A 25,615-nucleotide genomic window follows, 5' to 3' on the forward strand; every position below is an offset into this window, starting at 1 on the left:
TAAGGGACTTAAAGAGCAAGCTCAAAGTTCCCAAGCTCAGGTTTTAGCTGCTCTTGCACCCCTTCAAGCAAAAGCACATAATTTTGCAGAAGGAAAAGCTCGATCAAAATGTTATCGGTGTGGAGCCACTGGACATTTCCAAAAAGAATGCCGAGCAACAGGAATCTGGTGTCAGCAGTGCCAGAACTCCACCCACAACACTGCTGCCTGCCGAAATCGTTCGGGAAACTCACGACGGAGCGCGAGAAACAGCAGTGGTCGCGCCAAGACACAAGTCGTCGCTGCAGCACAGATAACTCCAGCCAACAATTTTTCACAGAACAAATCACTCCACGGACAGGAGAGCAACTGCAATCTACCCCAGCCGACAGTTGCGGATTACAACCCACCTCAACCAATACTCTCGGATTACAACCTGCCACAGCCGGTAGCCTCGGATTGGATTTGGCAACAGCAGTAGAAGTTACTTTGTTATCCACCCAACCTCAAAAGATTCCCACCGGGATTTATGGACCTTTAATAATAAACAAACAAGTGTTTGGTGCATTACTGATAGGAAGATCATCAGCTAGTCTTGCTGGATTATTTGTATTGCCTGGACTTATTGATGCTGATTATACTGGACAGATAATGGTTATGGCATATACTATTTTTCCACCTTTAAAAATTCCTAAAGGACAACGTATTGCTCAACTAATACCCTTACCACAGTTCACAAAACCTTTGACCAATGATCGGCAATTAACGCAACGTGGAGATCGTGGATTTGGTTCTACAAAAGGACTTACCTTATTGACATTGGATTTAAGCGAATGACCAAAACATAAAGTTACAATTATCTGGAAAGGTCAAACAAAAATACTGGATGCTTTACTAGACACAGGAGCAGACTCTAGTATCATAGCACCTCATTGTTGGCCGAGACATTGGCCTCTGCAACCTTCTACTACAACTGTGACTGGCATTGGGGGTGCTTCAATTGCTATGCGAACTCCTACTATAAGCATAGAAGTGGAAGGTCGTGTAGCTAATGTTGTTCTGTCTGTTGTACAACTTCCACCAACAGTACAATGCCTAATAGGGAGAGATGTCTTAACACAAATTGGAATGAAACTTTCCAATGATCACCCTTTAGAGAAATAGCCATTGCTTGGTCTTTCCCAATTCCTATTACTTGGGTCGTTGATACTCCAGTATGGGTTAAGCAGTGGCCTTTAAAACGGGAAAGCCCAGAAATTGCTCATCAGTTAGTACAAGAACAATTTGATCAAGGACATTTAAAACTTTCTACTAGTCCTTGGAACACACCCATATTTGTAATAAAGAAAAAGTCAGGAAAGTATCGATTATTGCATGACCTGCGAGCAGTTAATTCACAAATGGAAGCTATGGGAGCTTTACAGCCTGGACTACCAAATCCTGCAATGCTTCCTATGGACTGGTCTTTACTGATTATAGATTTAAAAGACTGTTTCTTTACAATTCAGTTACATCCTCGTGATACTAAACGTTTTGCTTTTACATTACCTGCTATTAATCGAGAAAAGCCTGATCAAAGGTTTGAGTGGACAGTATTACCACAAGGGATGAAAAATAGTCCTACCTTATGTCAACTATATATGGATACTGCCTTACAAGCCTTGCGAAGAAGATGGCCTGACTGCATAATCTATCACTATATGGATGATATTTTGTTTTGTCAACCTGAAGAGTTTGTACCCCAACAAATACAGATAATTCGTAAACATTTGGAACAATTTAAATTAATGATAGCAGATGAAAAAATCCAGACGACAGAACCTTGGAGATATTTGGGATGGACTATTTCTCGACATGCTGTTATTCCACAAAAATTGATACTTCAGACAAAATTACGTACTGTAAATGATGCACAAAAACTCCTTGGGGATTTACAATGGTTGCGTACAGTAGTGGGAATCCCTGCTGACCTTTTGGCTGAGCTGCGACCACTATTGAAAGGATCAGACCCAGCGGCAAAAATTACTGTAACAAAGCACCAACAACATATCCTCCAACAAATTGTAGACTGTGTCACTCAAGGCCGTGTCCGAAGGCGACAGTGGGACCTGCCTTTGGAACTTACTTTTTGGGCTGATAAACGATGTGTCTTAGGGGCCATTACACAGTGACAAACAGAAACGGGGGAGGATATAGGTGTCATAGAATGGCTCTCGACTAGCATACAACAGTCTAAAACACTTTTACAAAAAATTGAAATGTTAGCAGCTTTAATAAAAAAGGGTAGAGAGCGTGTATTACAGATTGATGCTCAGGAACCTGTATGCATACGATTGCCAATGCAGAAAAATGTTCTTGATTGGTATCTGTGTACTGATGAAAATCTTCAAGGAGCATTATTAGGGCTATCATGTCCTATAATTACCAGTAAATTAAATAATGTCCCTACGGCATGGATTGGCTCCTGGCAATGGATACTGAAACCTAAGAAACAGGAGCAACCAATTCCACATGCCCGGACGGTTTACACAGATGCTGGCAAAAAATCTCACACAGCAGCTCTCACTTGGGTTGAAAAGGGAGAATGGAAACATGAAATCATAACAGGAGACCCCACAGACTCATTACAGACCTTAGAGCTGCTAGCAGTAGTCAGAGCCTTGGCTAGCATGAACAGACCCCTTAATATTGTTACTGATTCATTTTATGTAGCAGGAGTAGTAGATAGGATAGAAGGAGCTCTAATTAAAGAAGTTCAGAATAAGAGATTATTTCAGTTGTTTTGTCAGTTATGGTTAGCAGTAACTAACAGAGATCATGAGTATGCTGTCATACATGTACGAAGTCACAAATGGGACATTGGGTTGGGTGAAGGAAATGCTAGAGCAGACAAGTTAGTTTCTATGGCTACAGAGGATGAAGAAGAATTTATCAAAGCACAGAAAAATCATGAACAGTATCATCAAAATGCTAGACGGCTAAAGAGGATGTTTGATATCACCTTAAATGATGCCAAGGGCATTGTTAGATCCTGTCCAACATGTAGCAATCATAATAGTGGTGTGGGATTAGGTATAGGAGTGAATCCTAGAGGGTTAAAGAGTAATGAGATTTGGCAGATGGATGTCACACATTATGCACTCTTTGGGAGATTCAAATATATACATGTATGTATTGATACATATAGTCATTTTATATGGGCTACAGCTCAGACAGGAGAAAAAGCCCTACATGTTAAAAGACATCTGTGCGAATGCTTTGCAGTAATGGGGAAACCACAACAAGTGAAAACAGATAATGGACCTGCCTATACAGGTACCAGAGTACAGCAGTTTATGCAAAAATGGCAAGTGACACATCGTACAGGTATTGCTCATTCTCCCACTGGACAAGCTATTATAGAAAGAGCTCATCACACTTTAAAAACATATTTAGAAAAACACAGACAAGTTGTAGATATAAAAAAGAGATTGAGCAAAGTGTTATTTGTGTTAAATCACCTTTGTGTATTTGGGGATCAGAAAGTTCCCCCAGCAGTAACTCATTATATGACAGAACAAAAAATAGAAAGCTCACCAGAAGTATGGGTAAGATTTAAAGATCCACGTACAGGTATTTGGCAAGATCCAGCAAAAGTGTTATATTGGGGTAGAGGTTATCTCTGTGTATCTTCACCACAGGGACCTCTTTGGATACCTGCCAAGTGGACAAGAGCTGTGCTGGATGTTCCGAACACCAGGGGTATCAGAAGCAGAAAGGAGACGGATCGAGACGAAGATCAATCTTCTGTTGCTACCACAGTTACGTGAGATAAAAAGACTGCCTAGAGATTTACAATCACAGATACAGCATTGTGACACTTATGAATCTTATATTCTTTTATTAGCTGAATTATATCGCTTTACGTGGAGAGACTTTGGAATTAGGCATTGCTTTGCTTGTAAAGAACCAGGATGCTTAGCTTGGGTTGCTGTTAAGTGCCGTGCTTGTAGAAATAAGTGGTGGATAGAACAAGATAGTCTATCAGGTCTCTGGTGTAAACTTTGTGCATTTATACTATTACTAGAAACGTGGCAATACGAATTACAAAAAACCACTGGTTTGCCACTAGACACAGCTTTGCAGCTATTTGAGAGTTATGAGCAAAAAGCTTTAGCATATTTGCATTGGAACACAAAGTATATTATCAAGCGCATAAGTATCATAAGAGGCATTAAGATAATAGCTACCCGTTGTCAGAAAAGAACACCCTTAACAATTGTAATACCTGACGGACCTTTTCGAGACAATCCACAGAAATACTTAGACCTTTGTGTTAAGAGATATAATCCTAGTATTCAAACTACTGTGAATGTTTCGAATTCCAACCATAACAGGAACAGGAAGAGAAAGACTAGAAGGAAAAATTCGTCTGTTGCTTCTACCACAATTGCATGAAATTAAAGGGTTACCCAAAGACATACAATTACAAATTCAACAGTGTAATAGTTATGAAGAGTATATCCAATTGCTGAATTCACTGTATTTTTCATTAAGAGAATTTGGTATAGAATATTGTTTTGCATGCAAGAAGACAGATTGCTTAGCCTTGATTGCTTTTAGATGTGAAACTTGTGGAAGCAATTGGTGGCTTGGACAAATTAATTTGTTTGGTATTTGGTGCAGAAAGTGTTCTTTTGCATTATCATTACAGTCATACACACGTGAGTTAGAGCAAACAACAGGTTTACCAGTAGCTGAAGCATTACAATTATTTGAAGCTGAAGAACAAGGGATATTAGCTGGATTACGCTGGGACACTAAATATATTATAAAAAGACTGAGTATAATTAAAGGTACAGAAATAATAGCAAGCAGATGTAAGAAGAACATATCTTTGACAGCAATATACCCTGGTGGTCCCTTTGAAGGCGATCCACAACAATATTTAGATCATTGTATAGAGGCACATAGTCAAACACAATGATTTCTTTATGGTTTTGGATTTTGAAAATAATTCTGACAACACAAGGACACCCCAGTATCCCTGTTGGACCCAGAGAAAACATTTGGGTAACGTTTGCCAACCAAACAGGTCAATTGGACTTCTGTCTAAGTTTAGCCTCAGCGTCAGATCCTTTTCAAACGTGTCTGATTGGCATTCCTTACCTTGATACAAATGATTTTGCAGGATGGATTAGCTCTAATCATGACAAAACCAAAGTGGAATTAACCTGCAATGTAACAAAAGAATGCACAAACGGCACCAAAGGTATGACATCTCTTTTGTTAATAACTAATCTAAACAAGACCATGACAGATAGCCCCAGTGAGTTACAATTATTTGGAGCTGTGTATGGAAATGACTCTTGTTTTAGACTCAATATGAATAAGGAGAAGACCTTTCTACAATGGCAACAAACAATTGGGAATGTATCCACTACGAACATAACAGCACAGAACCCTCCATACGATAATGTAACCTGGTGCCAAGGTTATGTCAAAGATGTGTCAGTTAGTGTGACAAAGCCAAAATACTTACCACCTGGTTATTTCTTAATTTGTGGCAATAGAGCATGGTCTGGCATTCCTAAATACCCCATTGGTGGACCATGTTACTTGGGAAAATTGACTATGTTTACACCCACTATGAGACAAATAACACAGTTGAAAAGGAGAAATATTCGGAACAAACGAGACACTGAATTTGATAAATATTGTAAATCAGTAGAAAACCAACCCATTAACTTTTGGTCACCTACGGCAAACTTCTTTGCATCTATATTTGCCCCCATTGGAGCAAAAAAGAGCCTAATTCTTGTCCAAAGAACAGCTTGTTGGGCAAGGAATCAGATGAATAGAACATCAAAAATTTTGGGAGAATTGGCTCATGACTTTGATGAAATAAGACATGCTGTTTTACGGAACAGAGCAGCTATAGATTTCCTATTGTTGGCTCAGGGACATGGATGTGAGGAATTTGAAGGCATGTGTTGTATGAATCTTTCTGATCACTCTCAGTCCATCTACCAAAACCTAAAAGAAATGCAAAGTCATTTGAATGACTTTGAAATCCAAAAAGATCCTCTCAGAGAATGGTTAGCAAAATTAGGCTTAGGACCATGGCTTGCTGAGATCACTAAACAAGCTATTTCACTTTTACTAATATTGTTAGCTGCTTTATGCATCGTTCCTTGTGTTTTTAAGTGTATACAGAACATGTTAACGAAGGCAGTGAATGATGTATTTTTAACACTGTCTAAAGAAAACGGGGGAAGTGTGGAAAGTATTGCTGAAACATGGTTAATAGAAAGGGGACATGAGAGAGCTGCTATAGCTCTGGTCCCACGATAAGAGAAAACTATCAGAAGGTCACTGTGTTTGAGAAACTGGGTACGTGACAGAAGAATAGTGTATAGCAGATGAGAAAACAGAGCAAATAGCAAACAAGTAACCATAAGAAGGTTAAAGAAACAGCATTTGCGTAAATATAACTTAGGTCATTAGGAGCCAATGATGAGCTTAGCTTTTGTAATATGTATGAAGCTAATTTGTAACCTTTATAAGCACAGAGCACGCAGCAATAAAGTTGGATAAGTTATTGATCAATTCTGTGGTCTAAAAGTGTCTTTATCCCGTCGTCTACAACAGGGGCAGCCTGGGCACTTCTTTTTTAGCAAAGATATTTCTGTGGTGGCACCTTTTGTGTGGCAGGAATCTTCATTTACATTCCATTTTCCAGGAGGTGGGACCGGCCATTGCAGAGCAGGCCTGAAAAAAGGGAACAGCAGCTCTTTCCACCAGGAAAAAAAGTCTGGAAGCTTTGGCTTCAGGTATAGGTGGTGCAGCCTGGGCACTTCTTTCGTAGCAAAGATATTTCTGTGGTGGCACCTTTTGTCTGGCAGGAATCTTCAGTTGGATTAATTTTTCAGGAGGTGGGACCGGCCATTGCAGCGCAGGGCTGAAAAAAGGGAACAGCAGCTCTTTCCACCAGGAAAAGAAGTTTAGAAGCTTTGGCTTCAGGTGCAGTTGTTGGTGCAGCCTGGGCACTTCTTGGGCAGCAAAACTTTCTGTGGTGGCACCTTTTGTCTGGCAGGAATCTTCCTTTGGATTCAATTTTTCAGCAGGTGGGACCGGCCATTGAAGCGAAAGCCTGAATAAATGGAACAGCAGCTCTTTCCACCAGGAAAAAATGTCTTGAAGCTTTGGCTTCAGGTGTAGTTGTTGGGGCAGCCTGGGCACTTCTTGGGCAGGAAGAGTTTTCTGTGGTGGCACCTTTTGTTTGGCAGGAATCTTCATTTGGATTGAAGTTTTCAGGAGGTGGAACAACTCATTGAAGCGAAAGCCTGAATAAATGGAACAGCAGCTCTTTCCACCAGGAAAAAATGTCTGGAAGCTTTGGCTTCAGGTGTAGTTGGTGCAGCCTGGGAACTTCTTGGGCAGGAAGAGTTTTCTGTGGTGGCACCTTATGTCTGGCAGGAATCTTCATTTGGATTGAAGTTTTCAGGAGGTGGGACCGGCCATTGCAGAGCAGGGCTGAAAAAAGGGAACAGGAGCTCTTTCCACCAGGAAAAAAAGTCTGAAAGCTTTGGCTTTGAGGTGCAGTTGTTGGGGCAGCCTGGGCACTTCTTGGGCAGCAAGAGTTTTTTCTGGTGGCACCTTTTGTCTAGGAGGAATCTTCATTTGGATTCAAAATTCCAGGAGGTGGGACCGGCCATTGCAGCGCAGGGCAGAAAAAAGGGAACAGCAGCTCTTTCCACCAGGAAAAAAAGTCTGAAAGCTTTGGCTTTGAGGTGCAGTTGTAGGGGCAGCCTGGACACTTCTTGTACAGGAACAACTTTCTGTGGTGGCACCTTTTGTCTGGCAGGAATCTTCAGTTGGATTCAATTTTCCAGGAGGTTGGACCGGCCATTGCAGCACAGGGCAGAAAAAAGGGAACAGCAGCTCTTTCCACCCGATAAAAAAGTCTGGAAGCTTTGGGTTTGAGGTGCAGTGTGTGGGAAAGACTGGTCACTTCTTCAGCAGCAAGACTTTCTGGGGTGGCACCTTTTGTCTGGCAGGAACCTTCATTTGGATTCAATTTCTCAAAACATGGGACCTGCCATTGCAGCACAGGACTGAAAAAAGGGAACAGTAGCTCTTTCTACCAGAAAAGAAAGTCTGGATCCTTTGGCTTCAGGTGTAGTCATTGGTGCAGCCTCGGCTCTTCTTGGGCAGCAAGAGCTTTCTGTGGTGGCACCTTTTGTCTCGGAGGTGTTTGTTCCCTGTTAGCAAGTCCCTTATGGCGTCAATCACAGAACACTGGGACTGCTCACAGGGCATGATGAAGGAATACAGCAGCAGTGCGGAAAGAGGAGGTAGAAAAATGCATTCCTTTATCTAATATACTTCCTCAATTAGAGAAATCGCTAATCTTGTCACCTGATTTGTACTGGACCCTTCTAAGGATGTACTTTTGCCCAGACCCTTTGCTCCAGATGTGCCAGCTACACCAAAGGAAACCAGAGAGAATCTCAGCGAAGCCAAAAATCAGCTCTTATGGCACTTGGCACTCTATGGGGTTTAGCACTGGAGCTCAATCTCTCTGGGATGGCTGGTCCAGAACAGTTCATTTAATGAATGGTGCTGTTGTTGAACTTCCCTGGGTATGTTGCAATTGGCTACTGAGGCTGAAAGGTTTCCTGTAAGGATTTTTATCTTTTGAAACTACAGGCTGAATTTGAGGGATAAACTCCAGTATTCTGGAAGTGGAAAGTTGATCAAACAGAAAAGACTGTTTCTTCTACAACAGATTTGAAATGGTCCACTTGTAAAAATCACAAAGCTTGAAGCCTACTCAGCAGAGCTGATTCCTCATCTGCACTGATCATCAGCAACTGGACTCTCTCCTATTTCAGGGTCTCATCTGTGTACACTGGATTAAGGCCTCCTAACTTCTTAAGAAAAGTAGTGTTATAAGCTCACAGTTCTGGCAAGGTTTCCTTAGCAGATGGGTTGAAAAGCAAAATTTTGTTGCCATGACAAACGAATGCAGAGCCCAAGGTTGTTTGTGGTGCTAGCTTTGCTCCACTCTCTAATAACTTCTGTCCAGATCAGTGCTGGCAACAAGAATTCCAGGTTAACGCTTGTTTCATTTTTCAGGTTTTGCATTTCAAGAATGGGGAGTTGTTATTGGAAACTCTGCCATGGCTGTCAGTAACAGCCTCGGAAAACAGTTTTTCTTATTTCTGAGGGAGAAGTTTCCAACCCAGCTTTGGAGTATGCAAATAGTTGAATGACTTGTTGTACAATTGGAAATAAAAATCAATACATTTGCTCTGATTAATGTCTTAACTTATATTTGGCTAAAGAGTTCTTTTCTTGATACCTTCTTTAAAAAATAGGACCCATAAGCAGAAAGGTGATCTCCTAAAGTGTTGTAACCTTTTAAGTCCACTTGTTGCCACACAACAATAGCATGCCAATATCACATCCAAAGATACAGAATCTTACAGAGATACACACAAATATATACCTATACATATCTATGTATGTATATCTATCTACCTATACATATCTATACATATCTATACAAGTACACACAAGAAAGTTTGGGGTTCCTGATGAGAGTTCTACACGGGTAATGAACAGAGAGGACTGGTTTGATGTGTCATACAACTGTGGGGACGATGAATGTAAGCTCTGAGCTTTGATTTATTGTCCTGGTTTGTAACTGCCTGCCTTCCCTTTGGGGGGAACACAGGCCTCTGTTTTGCACGGTCTGTTTGGTTTTACTTGGCAGTGTAGACTGCTCTGCCTGGGCAACCCATTGCAGTGCCCGAGCCCCCCCCGAAAAACACAGGGAGAAACCTTTCTCCAGGAGCTGACCTGAAGCTCCCCCGCCTCAGCCTCGGGCCACGTCCCCCGCTCCTCCCAGCGCAGGCTCCTTTCCAGCAGCCCCCTCGGCAGAAGGCGGCTCAGGGCTCCCCTCTGCCCCCCCGGCCGGCTCCGCTCCGGCCCCGCTCCCGCCACGGCCCCGCTCGGCTCTGCACGGGGAAGGAACGCGCCCAGCCCCGGACAGACACCCCCGGGGGCCGCGCACCGGGGGTCCCTCCGCAGGGGTCACTTACCGGGGCTTCTTCCCGCGAGTCGCTCACCGGGTGTCATTTACTGGGGGTCGCTCACCGGGGGTCGCTCACCAGCGGCCACTCGCCGGGGGGCCGCGCACGGGGGTCCCTCCCCCGGGGCCGCGCTCGGGGGGCCACTCGCCAGGGGTCTCTCCCCCGGGGCCGCGCACCGGGGACCACTCGCCGGGGGTCTTGGGGCCACTGCCCGGGAGTCGCTGCCCGGGGGTCGCTCAGCGGCAGCGCTCCCGCTCCCGGCCCCGCCCGCTCCCACCCAAACCCCACCAACCGCCCCTCTCGGCCCCGCCCCCGCCCCGCCCAGTCCCCGCCCCGCCCACTCCGCCGCCTCCCATTGGCTGCGCACGTTCGGCCCTGGAGCGAGGAGCGCGCGGGGAGCGTTGCCTGGAAACCGCCGAGGGAATCCCGGGAATCCTCGGGGCGCCGGCGCTGCCCCCCCACTCCTGGAGCGAGCGGCCGTGCCCGCCCGGGAGCGGGCACTCAGCGCCTGGCTGCGGCCGCCACAACGGGCAGGGAAGCAGGCGCGCGGAAGGCGGGCTTCGGGCCCCGGGCAGCGAGGAGCCCTGAAAAGAACAAAAGTGTTGAAAGAGAGGGAACTCATCGCACCATCACAGAACGTGCTGAGGTGGAAGGGACCCACGAGGAGCGTCGAGTCCAAGCCTTTGCCCGGCACAGCACCGACCCCAAGAGTCACACCGTGTGCCTGAACTCTGCCAGCCTTGGTGCTGTGACCACTGCCCTGGGGAGCCTGGTCCAGTGCCAACCACCCTCGCAGGGAAGAACCTTTCCCAAATATCCACCCTCACCCCACGTGAAAAAAACCTATTTGCAACCAAAAACAAAAGTTTCTATTTTCTTCCTTCCTCTTCTCCTTATTTAGTGTTTACACAACAGTACTGCAGTGCCCTACTGGCTCCAAACTGAAATACTTGAAGTCCTTGCCGTATAGGCTGGATTTTGTCCCTTAGGCAGAGGCTAATCTGCCTGCAGTCCACCAGGACTGCCAGAGCTTGGGGAAGGGATGGAGGCTATCGCAGGACGGAACAGAGATGCGGAGATATTCCCTGATATTCTACTCTAGAGGCGGCTCAAGAGACAGCCCTGGAGTTGGAAGCACTTGCCTTCGTCACTGGACGATCTTGTCCAGCACCACCGGTCAGATGTGTGGGGTTTATGTCCCACAGCAAATTAAAAACACCACAGCCATTATGTAAATGTGTATTTGTTTGAGTATTCACCCTGATGGTGTTCAGGCAGTTAGGCTGAGGTACTTTGTGGATTTTTGGAACAGAAATAACATCTTTTAATGGTGTCTGTGACCGGCTGAGGTGCAGGATGTGGCCTCTCTATTTTTAGCATCTGCTGGTACGCCCATCTGTAGTGAGAAAACATCCTGTGAGTGTTAAGTTAGGTGATGCAACCTTTTAAGTCTGGAGAACTACTTCCTTCTTCAAAGCTTGCTAATTCTCATGAAAGAAATAAAGAGAATTTCATGACAGTGACCTATTTTTCACTTTGAATATCCCAACTATTGGTGAACATTTACATTAAAATATTTGAAGTTTAATACATTTTGCAAAATGTCCTGGATGTTGAGGGATGTAGTGATGAACTCAGAATTAAAAAGTGGAGATTGTCTTCTTTTTCTTTGAAGCTCACAGGCCTATGAAAAAAAAAAGCTTTCTAGAGAAACTTAATTTTTTTTATCTAATTTGTACACATTTCTACAATTAGGACAGCTGTAGGTTCACCCCTGGCAAAATCTCTCTGCTGGTAACCCAGCCACATGCTGATTAATCCTTATTTCATGGTCAAGTGACCATGATATTTTGGTCAGCTGGCGACAGAGCGGTCCAGGTGGTAAAGGAACAAGGACTGAACAGTATGAGCAGCGTTTGCCTTTTTTTCTCCTCCATCCCCCTTTTCTGTATATTATACTTTGCCACTTTCTCTGCTCAGCACACAGGAATTTGCTGGATGCATCCATGAATGCAGAACCCACTGGAATCAGGACATTTGTTCCAAATGATCCAGCTAGTGCCAGGGAAGCAGAAGTTATGACTGTGTAACAACCACACTGTGAGGAGGAACAAGACTGAAAACCACTTTCCGTAAAGGGAAGGATTTGAACTGGTGTTGGAGATGTGCAAGGCTCTGTTATTCTCCCTCCTTAAGTTGTTGACAGGACACAGTCCCCTCTCTTACCTGCCATTGAAAGGTCCTTCTAGTTACACTTATGGCAGTGTAACTTTGTACCAACATCAGCCATGCACTGTAAGGCTGCTGAGGTTTCCAAAATCCACCTTTTTTATTTCTGCTAGTTCTGCTTCGTATCCTTCAAGCCAGTACACAAGAACAAAGCTTCAGCAGAGCCTACCTAACATTTTCTTTTGTTTCTGACATCATTAGCCAACGTAAACCAAACCATTAACAGGCATCTAAAAATATTTCCGGAAGTTTTCACGTGCTCGGTGAGGATTCCAAAGTTTTCTTTGAGGGAGACTCAGGGAGACTCTAGAAGAAGATTTTTGGTCCAGGAAAAAAAAATAAATAACGCAGCTGAAGCCCAGGCACCGTTGGATGAAGCAGATTGATTAACCTTAGTGCTGCTGCGTTCCCACTGGAATACACACTGGAATGACACTGGAATGCCGCCGGATTTCCTACTGGCCGCCCGGAAGCGGCTCCTCCCGTGACTCCCAGCGCGGCAGGACCGCCTCCCGCTTCCAGCCGGCACATCCTGCCTGGCCTCGCCTCCCCTGCCCGCCCCGATCCATCCCGGCCCGCCCCGATCCCACGCGATCCTCCCTCCTGCCCGGGTGAGTGCGGGGCCGCGGGACGGGAAGGGGCTGGATGGAGGCGGCGGGAGCCGGGAGGGGGGAGCGGGGACACCGCGTGTCCTCGGAGCCGCTGTGCCCGGCGGGATTCCCGCTGTGCCCGGCGCTATTCCCGCTGTGCCCGGCGCTATTCCCGCTGTGCCCGGCGCTATTCCCGCTGTGCCCGGCGGTGTTCCCGCCGCTTCCCAGGGAGCTGCCGTGGTGTGGGAGGGAACAGCCCTGGCGGGGAGCAGCTGCTCCCGTGTGGGGTTCTGCGCTGGGGTTTGTCCTCCAGCCCGGCACGGAAGGAATTGGGGGTGCTGGTGGATGGAAAGTTGGGGCTGAGCTGGCGCTGAGCTCCCAGCCCAGAAATCCGGGCGTATCCTGCATCCCATTCAGCGGGCCGTGGGTGAGGGAGGGGGTTCTGCCCCTCTGCCGTGCTCTGGTGATTCTCCACCTGGAGCGCTGCATCCAGCTCTGGAGCTCCCAGCGTGAGAAGGGCACAGACCTGTTGGATCAAGTCCAGGGAAGGCCAGGAAGATGATGAGAGGGATGGAGCAGCTGCGGAGACAGGCTGGGAGAGTTGGGATGGCTCAATCTGGAGAAGTCTCTGTGGAGACCTCCTTGCAGCCTGTCAGGACTTAAGTGGTGCAAGAAAGATGGAGAGGGACTTTTTATGAGGGCCTGTAGCTGCAGGACGAGGGGCAATGGGTTTAAGCTGAACGGTTTAGGTTTAGACTAAATGTAAGGGAGAATTTTTTTCTGCTGGAGGGTGGTGAGGCATTGGCTCAGGTTGCCCCGAGAAGCTGTGGATGCCCCATCCCTGGCAGTGCTCAAGGCCTGGTTGGATCCTGTTGGATGGGGTTTGAGCAAGTAGATCTTGTGGAAGGTATCCCTGCCCATGGCAGGGGGCTTGGAACAGCTGTAATAACCAGCAGAACGCTACAGAACAGCACGTGTTGTAAATGAAGCTGCGTTCTATGAATAGTAAATATCTGAATGTAACTTCTTTAAATCAGTGTGAATGAGCTGAGAGGTTGGTACAATGGATTTAGGTCTGGAATTCAAAACTATTAATCCAGGCTTGGTTGCATTTGTGTTGCTGTCATTTGGGGATGTCAGCTTTAGATCTTGGTGCCTTCAGCAGCATCTTCAGAGCTTGCTGTCAGTCAGGGACTGATTTTCAGTCTTTAATTTTTTACACATTCCCTTGCCTCGTGCTGCAGTTGGGAATGTTCATTCTCTCAGGAAGGAGGTGATGTGAATTCCCTCCTGCAGGGCTGAGGTGACCCTCGGTTACTGTTGAGGGACAGGCTGTGCAGGAGCTGCTGATGAAACACTGCCCAGGAGTTAGTGGGCCAGCAAGGGTGTCCTGCTGCACAGAAGAACTTAGTGCTGCATGTAAATACCAGAACTGGAGGTTGTTTCATAATACGGGATCTGTGTAAATAAAAGTATCTCAACAAATTGATAGCATTTCCTATCAAATGGGTGTAGGGAGTAGAGCTGTCATTTTTACTTAGAAATTATGGCATCAGCATGTTCAAACTTCTCAGGTGTTGGCTTTCCAGACTTGCACAGTTACCTACCTACAGTTACTTGATTTTCCCCTTAACTTTCCTGAGAATTTGGCAGCCAAACCATTTGTAGATCAACTTCTTTATTTTTGAATAATGGTACACAATCATACTATCTGCCTGGGAAAAAAAAAGTAAATGACTTCCAGCTTTAAAATGAAATGTCTGTGCTTGTATGAAAGAATTCTTTTTGTTCTACGTAAACAAAGTTTGACAGCTCGACAGGACTGAAAGCAGAATCTTGGCCTTTTAGTTCTTAAACTGGTAAATTTTACAAGTTTTGAACTTGTAAATGTAATAATTACAGAGCATCAACAGGAAGGCCTAACAATGTTCCCTGTCTTCTGTAAACTGTTGATGCTTTGGAGCAAATAGTGAGGCTCTGAAACCAGAGCTGTTCCCGGGATACTCTGATATCCCACTGGGTAGGGTCAGAGTTGTTGCTCTGGGCCCGTGAGCTCTTGAGGTTGTGCTGCTGGTTGATTGTTTTGGTCCTCTCTCCTCTTGAACAGGAACCATGCCCAAGAAAGGAGGGAAGCATGCTGAGATGGGAAAAGAAACACAGGCACAGTGTAAACGAGCAAAGCTGGAAGCAGCTTGTTCTCCCTCAGTCCTGAGTTTTGAGAACCCAGAGAGCCTCTTCGGGAGCTTGATCTCCCCCATCAAAGAAGAGGTGTTTTTCAAGGAGTACTGGGAGCAAAAGCCACTGCTCGTCCAGAGAAATGATCCCCAGGTGGCTGCTTACTGCCTGTCCCTGTTCCAGCTGTCAGACTTGAAGGAGCTGTGCAGCCAGGGCCTGCACTATGGGCGAGATGTGAATATCTGCAGTGTGTGAATGGAAAGAAGAAGGTTTTAAATAAAGAAGGCAAAGTGAATTACATGCAGCTGAAGAAGGATTTTGACCAGAAAAAGGCAAGAGTACAGTTTCATCAGCCTCAGAGATTTAAGGTGGGATTGTTTCACTGGATATAATTGATGCTGGCTTAGTAATGTGGTGTGTTTTGCTTGAGTTGCACTAGACATGGCTTCATCTCTGTCCCCAGGGGAAGTGGTTGACATTGATGACCTGCTGAAATCTTTACATGAGCTGTATTAAAACACAGTTTATACTTTTGCACTGTCCATCATGTTTCACTGCTCTGCAGTAAGAACAAAATCTGATTCATGCTATAATATGTATAATAATATATTCTTTTTAAAATTTTGCTCTGTCACATAAAAGTTTGGAAAAAAACACAAATGCACAAAATTGATGATTAGGCATCTGTGCTTAAATTATCCCTTCTGCCCCACTGTTTCCTTGTGCAAACTTTGTGGCTTTTGAGCCACTTCCCTTTAATGGAGGATAAGGTGTGAAACCATGTGAAATATTTCCAGTGTTCTTGCCAGTGAATTGCACCATGGAAAGGTACCAGCCCATTTTAGCTGAGTGTTCTCAGTCCTTGAGTTTGAGAACGAGGCAGTGGTGCTGCACAGTTGTGTAAAGGACTTGGATTCTTGGAGGTGCTTTGATTCAGGTAGCCTTGAAGGTGTCAACACAATTGAATTGTGAGGTGGACCCAAATAAGATCCCAAATACAAGCTGAGTCCCAGGTATAGTGTTCCTGGCTGATGTCAGCTTTAATGGCCAAGCTGCACTTGTGTGGATCTGGTACTTGGCACGTTCTGCTGTTTCCCTTCGGTGCCTTGTCTGTCACATGTGGGGTGTGGATGAGTCAGGTTTGGTTTTGAATATTCCCAAATGATTGGAGTAACTGGTGAAAGGTCTCTAACCTTTGTATGTTCTCTCTGGTGAGAGAATGCAGGTCCTGCATGTGCTTCTTGTCTTATGGTGTTTTGCTGTTTGTGGGATTATTTTCCTCTGTTCAGCCTTGTCTGTCTGGTTGTGCAGCCTAAAGATGGCACAGGGAAGAGAACAAACCCAGGTTGGGGCACCAGACTTTTTGGCTTAGCAATGACTCTCATGGCAGATCCCCTTTGCATCTCCAGTGCTCTCCTTCAGGAGAAACACTGGTACAGAGCACCTTCCTTCCCAGCCTCTGTGTCCCTGATGTGATCATTCTTCCCAAGCCATGGGGAGGAGGTGGGCTGGGCTTGGCTGAGCTCTTCAGCAAGTAACAGCATCTTTTTTTTTTGCAGGAGGAGCTGTGGAAGATTCAGGAGAAGCTGGAGTGCTACTTTGGGTCTCTGGTGGGGTCCAATGTTTACATCACTGCCCAGGGATCCCAGGGCCTTCCTCCTCACTATGATGATGTTGAGGTAGGACAGCACAACCTTGCCTGTGAAACTGTGCATGGGCTTTTGCTGATGGCAGTGTTTGCTGTTGTGTGTGTGCTTCTAACCCTCCCCCCCACTAAACATTATAGGAAATTTTTTTTTTTTTTTTATTTGTGTTTCCTTGTAGTCGTTTTTCTTACATATTTTTGCTGAAAATTTACTAATAGTAATATCTAATCATAATATCATGTAAACTGGGTTCTCCAGACCTGGTATTTCCATTAGATAAAAAGAGAAGTTTGTTTTAAAGCTGCAGAAGCTTTCTAGCACCTGTTTTTTCATTTTCACTTCATTCAGGCCCCAAGAATTTACAAGTCCTTTTTCCTTTACTAAGTACTTGCTCTTTCTTCAGCTGGACTGTAACAGCAGACTGGTTGTGCTTGTTGGTCCTGCTGTTTTTAAGAAGTTACTGATATGATGAATTCCTGTGGTCCAAATGCATTTTAAATCAGCTTCTAAAAGAAACATACAAATATACACTGCGTTATAAAGAAAAAATTGGACTATCCCACTTAAACCAAATCAAAAAATCCAATCCTTATATGTATATTTTGCTTTTTAATATTTTCATTTCCATTAAATACACCTGGAGTTTCATTTTCCTTATGCTTGTTATTCAGCAGCCTCACATCCAGCATTTCTAACTCATGCCATCTACCCCCATTGGGCACCCTATAGAGGTTTCTGATGCTCTGTTGGGGATAAGCCTCTTTCACCTGAAATTTTGGCTATTTGTGTGGCAGATGTTCCTTTTGGGTTAGTTCTCTAGCACTTACTTAAGTGACTGGAGAGAAGCAGGGATTTCCAAATGCCTGCCTTAGGATAAAACAGATCCCACTTCACAATTCCTCTGTCTGTTGTCTCTAAATAGAGACAAAAAAAATTAGTTCAAATTTAAATTTCTCTGAATTGTAGCTATCTAAAAATTAATGTGAAAGGAATTACTTCCTTATGGATTTGGATTTATGGTCTTTTGCAGGTGTTTATCCTTCAGCTGGAAGGCGAGAAACACTGGCGGCTCTATAAACCAAGGGTGCCTTTAGCTCGGGAATATGATGTGGAATCAGAAGATAGGACTGGGAATCCCACACATGAGTTCATATTAAAGGTATGAGAATTTCATTGCCTTAGGTGGTCTGGGCTGTGATTGCCAGAAAAGTTAAAAGTGGTCCATTTCTTGAAGGCAGTGATTGTGGCTGTGAAACTGAGGGGAGGGTTTGCACACTGCGAGCACGAGAAATTTGGGTGATAGTTGTCTGTATCCTTTTTTAAAGGTATCCTTTGCTTCTAGTATTTAAATAATGGGCCAAAACCCCCAGTTATTTCTGTAAATTGACTAGTACTCTCCAGGTTGGGCACCCTGACTCCTAGGTCATGTTTGTGGAGTTGTGTGCAGAAAAAACACTGGATTTGTGTATGGTTATAAAACATTTTTATGCTTTTACATGCTGCCTGTAATCCCTCAGGCTAATCCTTCTGTGCACTGAGACTTACTGCTGCACTGAACATTGTCACTGTTCTGGTGAATGAGATTTAAATATTTATCCTTGGCTGATAAAGAAAAGCATGAACCAAACCCCATATAAACTTGCTGTATTAATTGCTCTTCCTTTTTCCAAACGTGAAATTCAAGTGTTTGGTTGGTGGTTGATTTTTGGAATAAAAGGAACATTTCATGAAGATTACTGAGTGTCAGCAGGGAATCTGGTGCTTGTCCTGTTCTGTTTGACCTGCTTTTGAAGTGTTACTTGTCCAGCTGGTGGTGCTGCTCCATGTTGGAATCCTCAGGAGTTTCTCTGCCTTTTGGCCTGTTATGGAGCCTCTCTCTGCTCTTCTCAGTGTCCAGAGCTGCATTTGGGTGTAGGTGTTTGAGGAATAGTGTGACATGTTGGATGGTGTAGGTGTTTTAGGAATAGTGTGACCCATTGGATGGGATGCTGACATCATGAGCTGTGTTGTTTGACAGAGGGGAATATTCAATCGTCATCGTGTACTGGGTGATGCAAAGTCTAGTAAATTACAGTTCCCTTTTTCATTTCTGGAATATTTTGGACCAGACTTCAGTGCCTTTCATTTTTATGGAATAATGATGGGCTTAAAAGTTATCCAAGTTTTTAATTTATTTTTCTTCTGTTTGCTGTTGTTCCCTTCCTGTGACCCATTTCTTCTGGGTGGCTGGTGTCAAAGTTTGGTTGTCTCTTTGTGGCTGCCTCTGAGGGGGGTGCTGTTGTTTGACTCTATTTTCTCCCTAAACATCTTTCTAGAATATTTCCTTTCTCCATCTTTCAGATGAAGAGAATTCAGAATACTCTTGGTTGGTGTAGTCCCCACTCTGGTAAGGAAGGCAGTTTTCTTTGACTGTGCTGTCCAACTCTATAGGTGTTTACAGGACAAGCCATAAGTAAACTTTTATTTCCTTCTTGGAGGCAATTTTATGTGCTTTACACCTTTCTTGTCTTGACTTTCCTTATCTAGTTTTTTTTCAGTGTGGAGTTTTAATTTACACAGGTGAGAAGAAAGATAGGGAGGAGGAGGAGGAAGGGCGTACCTGTTTTTTAAGTGCTTTAACTGAAAATCTCAGACAACAGTATTGTAACAGATTACCATTTTATAGAATATTTGGCTTTTCTCGTGGAATACCAGCCTTTTCTTTTGATGTGATCTGACCAAATCCCCATTTCACTGCTCCTCTGCCAGCCCACTGTGTTGCCAGCAGGTTCATCTCAGCTGCTTCTTTGTCCTCTTCCTGCAGCTCAGTGGGAGTCTGTGTGTTCTGTAATGTTAAAAAGCTTGTTTCACGTTTTCAGCAAATATTGACAGCAGGTTGGAAAGTTTAAGGTTCTGAACTTCTGGCTTAGTGTTCTTTATGTTATTAAAGTGTACCTTGCAGGACTGCTCCATTTTGTGATTCTAAAGGATATATATTGTCAGACTGTCTGCTCAGAGAGTATTTTCTCTGACTGCAGTAAGGTTTGACCTGGTGCCCTAAATATATCAATTTTCTTGCAGCCAGGTGACTTACTGTACTTCCCAAGAGGGACCATCCACCAAGCTGACACTCCTCTTGGGACCTCCCATTCAACACACGTGACCATCAGTACCTACCAAAACAAGTAATTATTCTTTATCTTTTGTTTTGTGTGGCTTTCCTCTGCCAAGTGATGTGTGTGAGTAGTACAGACCTGAGATGTGGTGAAGTTTTGGGGCTTGGGGAAGGAGGGGAGCAAGAAGACTGTTGTTGTTTGAAGCAGCCTGTTTGAGAGGTTTTCATGCAGCAAGCTTGATTGCTTTTTAATTGCTTATTTTATTATTTACCAGTTGTAGGCTTTAATGTGGAAAATGCTACAACTGCAAACTCACTTCTGTATTTAAAAAAATCTCTCATCAGTGGCTGAAGTTACTGTTCATTTCATAGCTCAGATAAAGAGTCATGAGTTACTCCTTTCATCACGTTTTCTCCTGTATTTGATAGTCACCTGCACTAATCTTCTGACAGATTTGCTGCCAATTCTTCCTTGCAAACATTTTCTGCTTATCTGTGTTTTTTTTTATCTCCTACCCCATGTATGCAAGTCAGATTTCTTATGACACACTCCCAGTCCTTGTGCCCACACTGTTATCACACAGGGAAATGTTCTTGCCAACCTAATCAGCCTCCCAGATGCTGGGTTTGGAGCCATTGGTCTGAGTTAGGAATTAGGAAGGGCAGAACAAGTTTGGGCATATTCTAGATAACTGTGAGATGAATCTCTAACCACCAGCTGTGCCATTCTGGAAGCCAGGATGGGCTGGTAACTCTTCATCTGGCCACTCCTCCAACATGGAGAGAGGGTTAAGAGGAAGCTGCTCAAAGGTGTCAGTCTTCTTAAAAGTTGGGTTCAGATTATTTCAATTTACACATGTGTTCTTTTATTCAGAAGGTAAAAAAAAACTAACCCCCAAAAACAGGAGAGGAAAAGGAAAAGCTGCTCTTCTTCCAAGGTTAAAAAGTGGAGTCATGCCCCGTTAAGGCTGTTGGTAATGAAGTGCTGACATCCTGCCTCTGCACCTCCTGTCAGCAAGTGCAGGGAAAACAAGCAGGAGTCCTGGTGCAGGCTGGTGTTCTGACTTGTAGATGGAAGTATGATCTGGAAGCATTTCCTTGGCAAATTGAAGAGAAATCCTTGAAAGCAGCTGTGGAGGAAGTGCTGGTGGAGGTGGCACTTCCAGGTATTTTCAGGTTTGTCTGGGCCAGATCCCAGCAGGGGAGAAGTGTGCACATGCGGGATAAGCAGGGCAGTTTGGAAAAGCAGTCCCTTCACAGCCCGGCTCCCCCCAGCCCCCTTTGGGGGTGACCCCCCGCCCCTCGCGCTCCCTTTGGGGTCCCCCCCGCTCTTTCCCCCCCGCCGCTTTCCCGCCGTGCCCGCCCCGCTCACCCGACAGGGCGGGGCCGGCAGGGACGGGGCGGGGACGGGCCGAGCGCTGATTGGCTGCGGCGGGGGCTCGAGAGGCGGGGCGTGCGCAGAGCGCCATGTTGTCTGCGGGGCAGCGGTAGCGGCGGAGGTGAGGCTGCGCTCGAAGAGCGCGATTCTGGGGATCCGCTCGGGGCTGCGGGGAGCGCGGCTGTGGGTGGAAAGGCTGGAGGGCTCGGGAGGGTTTAGCCGAGGGGTTCGGGGGTTCCCGAGGGTCAGAGCGCGGGGCCTGGAACCCGCGTGGGGGGGGGGGGGTGGGGCTGTCCCAGCGCCCTGGCTGCACTGCGCAGGCGCGCCGGCGTTACCCGCGACCCGCCATTACCGCTCCCGCCACAGCGCCCCCTGCCGGCCCGGCGGACCGACCCCAGGGAAAGGGGATCCCAATGCCCCCCCCGAACCCCAGAGACCCCCAACACGCAGCACACAGAGACCCCAAAGGGACTGGGGCCCGGGCGTCCCCTAAAGCCCAGCAGTGGGGTTCAGGGGATCTTCCAGCTCCCAGGGGAAGGAGTCGTGGGGGTGCCCCCCAAAGTCCGGGGGGGAGATGTACCACATCCGTGTAAGGGGCTCCCAGTGCCCCTCAGTACGGCCCAGTAACCCCCTCAGTGACCAGCCAGTGTGTCCCAGTGACCTCCCACTGCCCCCCAGGATGGCCCAGTGATGTTCCAGTGAGCACCCAATAGCCCCCAGTATGGCCCAGTAACCTGCCAGTGTCTCTCCCTCTGTCCTGATAATCCCCCAGTAACTCTCCAGTCCCTCCCAGTGCCCTCCCAGGATCCCTCAGTAACCCTCTAGTCCCTCCCAGTGCCCTCTGGTTCCCCCCAGTGTGTCCCAGTATCCTCCAGTAATCACTCAGTGCCCTGCAAAGCCCCCCAGCTGTCCCCAGTGTGTCTGCAGATGCCCTTGGCCTTTCTGTGAGCATGTCGGGGGGGCATTTTTGGGGTCAAAGGGTCCAGGGTTGGGGACATCAGGGATGGGGCTTGGAGCCAGTGGAATTGGGGGTGTCAAGGGGGGAATAATGGCAATGGGGAGGCCCTGGGGACATTGGAGACACCAGGGTTGTCTTGGAGTGTCAAGGGGGGAATTAGGAACACCAAGAGGGTCTTGGAGACACCGGGGAGGTCTCAGGACTCACCTGCTCTTGGTGCAGCCCCTCATCTCCCCCCAAGACCTCTTTCACCTCCCCATATGTCCCTTAACCTCCATTTTCCCTTTAGTCCCTGTCCCCCCACAGATCCCTTTGATGCCCCAATGCCCCCAAAACCTGTTTTAACTCCCCCAAATACACCCAAAGACCCCTAAACCTCCCCAAATCCCCATCCAAACCCCCAGATCCCTTCAAATCTCCCCCAGCCCCCCCCTCAAATCTATTCCAACCCCCCTCCACGAGGGATCAGCTGGCACCCTGGGACAGGAACACAGTGGGCTGTACTGGGAGGGCACTGGGGGGGGCTCAGGTGTCCCAGGACAACGTGGCCCAGCTCCAGGAGAGGTCTGGGGAGCAGTGAGGAGGTACTGGTCTGTACTGGTTTGTGCTGGTCTGTGCTGGTCTGTCCTGATCTGTACCCCCCAATCCCCAAAGCCCCTCCCCAGCTCCCCCAGGACCCTCCCACACCCCAAAGCCCCCCAGACCCACCCAGGCCCCTGACTTGGTCCTGCTGCCCCTTGAGCATCTGCAGCTGCTGCAGAACCAGGCATTTCATCAGCAAATGTGCAGGTGACCCCAAGCTGGGGGTGTGTTGATGTGCTGGAAGGCAGGAGGGCTCTGCAGAGGGACCTGGCCCAGCTGGATCCATGGGCTGATTGCAAGGGGATGAGGTTCCAGCAGGCCAAGGGCCGGGTCCTGCCCTTTGGCCACAAGAAGCCCCGTCAGCCCCCCGGGCTGGGGCCAGAGTGTCTGGAGAGCAGGCAGGCAGAAAGGGAGCTGGGAGTGTGGATGGGCAGGAAGCTGAAGAGGAGGCAGAGTGTGAGCAGTGTGATGTTAGAAAAGCAGGCTAAGTTGTGGACTGGTTGTAGAAGGGGGAGGAAGCCCAGAGGCCAGTGCAAGCAGGCAGCCCTGAGCTTGCACCTGATGTCCCCTCCCTGCAGGTTCCTGTCCTTGAGCCCAGGCCCTGAGGTGAGGCTGAGAAGTGGCGCGGAGGTGAGCCCAGAGCTGTCCCTGAGGTGAGGCTGAGAATAAGTGCAAGGCAGAGGTGCTGCTGAGGAAGGAGAGCCCTGTGGTGGGGAAGGGACAAAGCTGTGAGTGCCCATCCCTGAGAAGGTGCTGTGTCCATCCCCTGTGTGCCAGGTGAGCTGGGGCTTTGCTGCAGAGCTGCAGGCGCTGATTTGAGCGTCTCCAAGTGCTGAGATGGTGGGCACCCAGGAACACAAACTGTGCCTGGCCACGGAGCCTGCAAGGAGGAGCAGAGACAGCGGTGGCAGTGTGGGGGTCCAGGTTGTCCCTGTGCCTTGCCCTGCAGGCCCTGGCTGTCCCTGCTGGGCCCCTGTCCATCCCCATCAGGTCCCTGCCCGTCCCCCCAGGCTGAGCTCCCCCCAGGAAGTGCCGTGGAGCTGAAGCTGCTGCCATCCCCCCCCTGCAGCCGCTGCCCCAGCCAAGGGAGCAGCAAAGGCAGGGCCAGGAGCAGAGGCAGCAGCAGGGGAGCCCTGGGGGGGCCGGGAAGGTCTTGTGTGGGTCAGGAAAGAGGCGCTGGGCACGAGGCCGGGGCTGTGCTGAGCAGGCCCAGCCCTCACATCCCCCCAGCCAACGCCGGCTGCCCGGGGGGCTTGGGAGGGACCCCCAGCCCGTGTGCCCCACACTGAGGTGGCAGAGAGAGAGCCAAGGGACAGGGCCACGGGCAGGGCCCCGGGTGAGGGACAGGCAGGGCCATTGCAGGGCCACGGTGAGGGCACAGCCTGTGGCAGCAGAGCTGCCCAGGGCCGGGGGCAGCCGGGGGTGTTGGTACCAGCCAGTGGTGGGGCCGAGCAGAGCACGGGGCCTCTTGCAGAGCCCTGGAGCAGCTTCCCACTTGCCAGCCCCGCCCTGGTAGGGTGACACTGTCCCATCCCTACAGGTCACTCCCCCTGAAATCTTTGGGGGGGCCTTTTGTGTGTATTCCCTGTTGCTGATTCCTGCTGGGGACCTGAGGGAGCCTCTGCAATCCCATTCATGGGGCACAATCTCCTCTGCAGATCTTGACTCACTGCAGACTTTGCAGGGAAATCTGTGCTGGCAGCCTGAGTATGTCCTGACCCCCTACGCTACACCCAGGATATTTGGGACGAGTTCCCCCTTCCTGGGCACCTGTGGCATGGGGGGGTGATTGTTCTCCTCCTGTTGCTGTTTTTCCTCCCCCACTGGGGGCTCTTGTGGGTGGACAGGAGGTGTTTTTCGGGTTTGCTGGGCTGGGTTGGAAGCAGATCCCCAGCGGTGGGCAGGGGGATGCAGGTCCCCCCCACAGTGGGGGTTGGTGTTGCTGGGTCAGGCCCCGCCGGCTCCATTGTCAGCCCGGTGCCGGCGGGGGGGACACAGCGGGTTTGGGGCCCCCCGGGAGTGCCGGGGGTGGGTGTGGAGCCCGGGAGCTGCCGAGTGTGGAGGGCGGAGCGGGGCGATGGCAGAGCTGGGGGACCCCTGGCAGCCTGGAGGGGGGAACACGGAGAAGGGGAAACCTGGACAGTGGGGACCCCTGGGATCCCTGGGACAACAAAGTGGAAAACCTGGAGAAGGGGAATATCTGGGAACTCGGCATCCTGAAAGCGAGAGTCAGAGGAGAAGGGACCCTTGGGACCCCCAACACTCCCAGCATCCCTGAGTGGGACCCCCAGCATCTCAGAAAGGGAAGCTGTTCCCAACCGCAGAGGGGACAGACCAGAGAGGGGTAATTCCTGGGAGAATTTCTTTGGGTTAACCTTCATATTTTGGAGTAGTTTTTTAGCTGAATCTCAACTTTTTGTAGTTTGTGTGGGTGAGGGTCTTCTTGCTATTTTTGAGAGGGTTTTTGCCTGAATCTCGGAGGTTTGAGTTTTTCTGGGCTGAATTTTGGTGTTTTGGAGGTTTTTATGGACACAGGATGCCCGGTGAGTTCTAGAGATGGACTTGGGCAGGAGGAACCCCCAAGCCAACACACTCAGCCCTTGTTTCCCCCCCATCAGGATTTGTCCTTCCCAAAGCTTGGGCGGATGGAGGAGGAGGCTGCGAGGAAGAGGAAGATGCCTTGGGCCCCCCAGGCAGGTGAGGAGGAAGTCAGTGTCCCTTTGGGCGGGTGTTGTGCTGGCTCTGTCAGCCGAGCATGGCCCCGGCTGCAGGACAACCCCGCTGGCGCCGCCGTCCTGCCGGGGCCGGAGTTGGGGGGATGTCCTTGGCCTTCCCTGTGGGCCGGAGGCAAATCCCCTGCCTGTCCTTCTTGCTTCGTGCCCCAGGCCCCGAGCTGAGGACGGAG

The 25,615-nt window shown here is 48.0% G+C and overlaps 1 protein-coding gene across 1 annotated transcript in view; it reads right to left on the reverse strand.

Moving 5' to 3' along the window:
• Positions 1-25,615, reverse strand: part of LOC135404965 (uncharacterized) — an 801,303-nt gene that overhangs the window by 58,247 nt on the left and 717,441 nt on the right. The window lies entirely within an intron of this gene.

Source organism: Pseudopipra pipra, chromosome W (genome assembly GCF_036250125.1).
Source record: "Pseudopipra pipra isolate bDixPip1 chromosome W, bDixPip1.hap1, whole genome shotgun sequence".
In the NCBI taxonomy this organism is placed as follows: domain Eukaryota; kingdom Metazoa; phylum Chordata; class Aves; order Passeriformes; family Pipridae; genus Pseudopipra; species Pseudopipra pipra.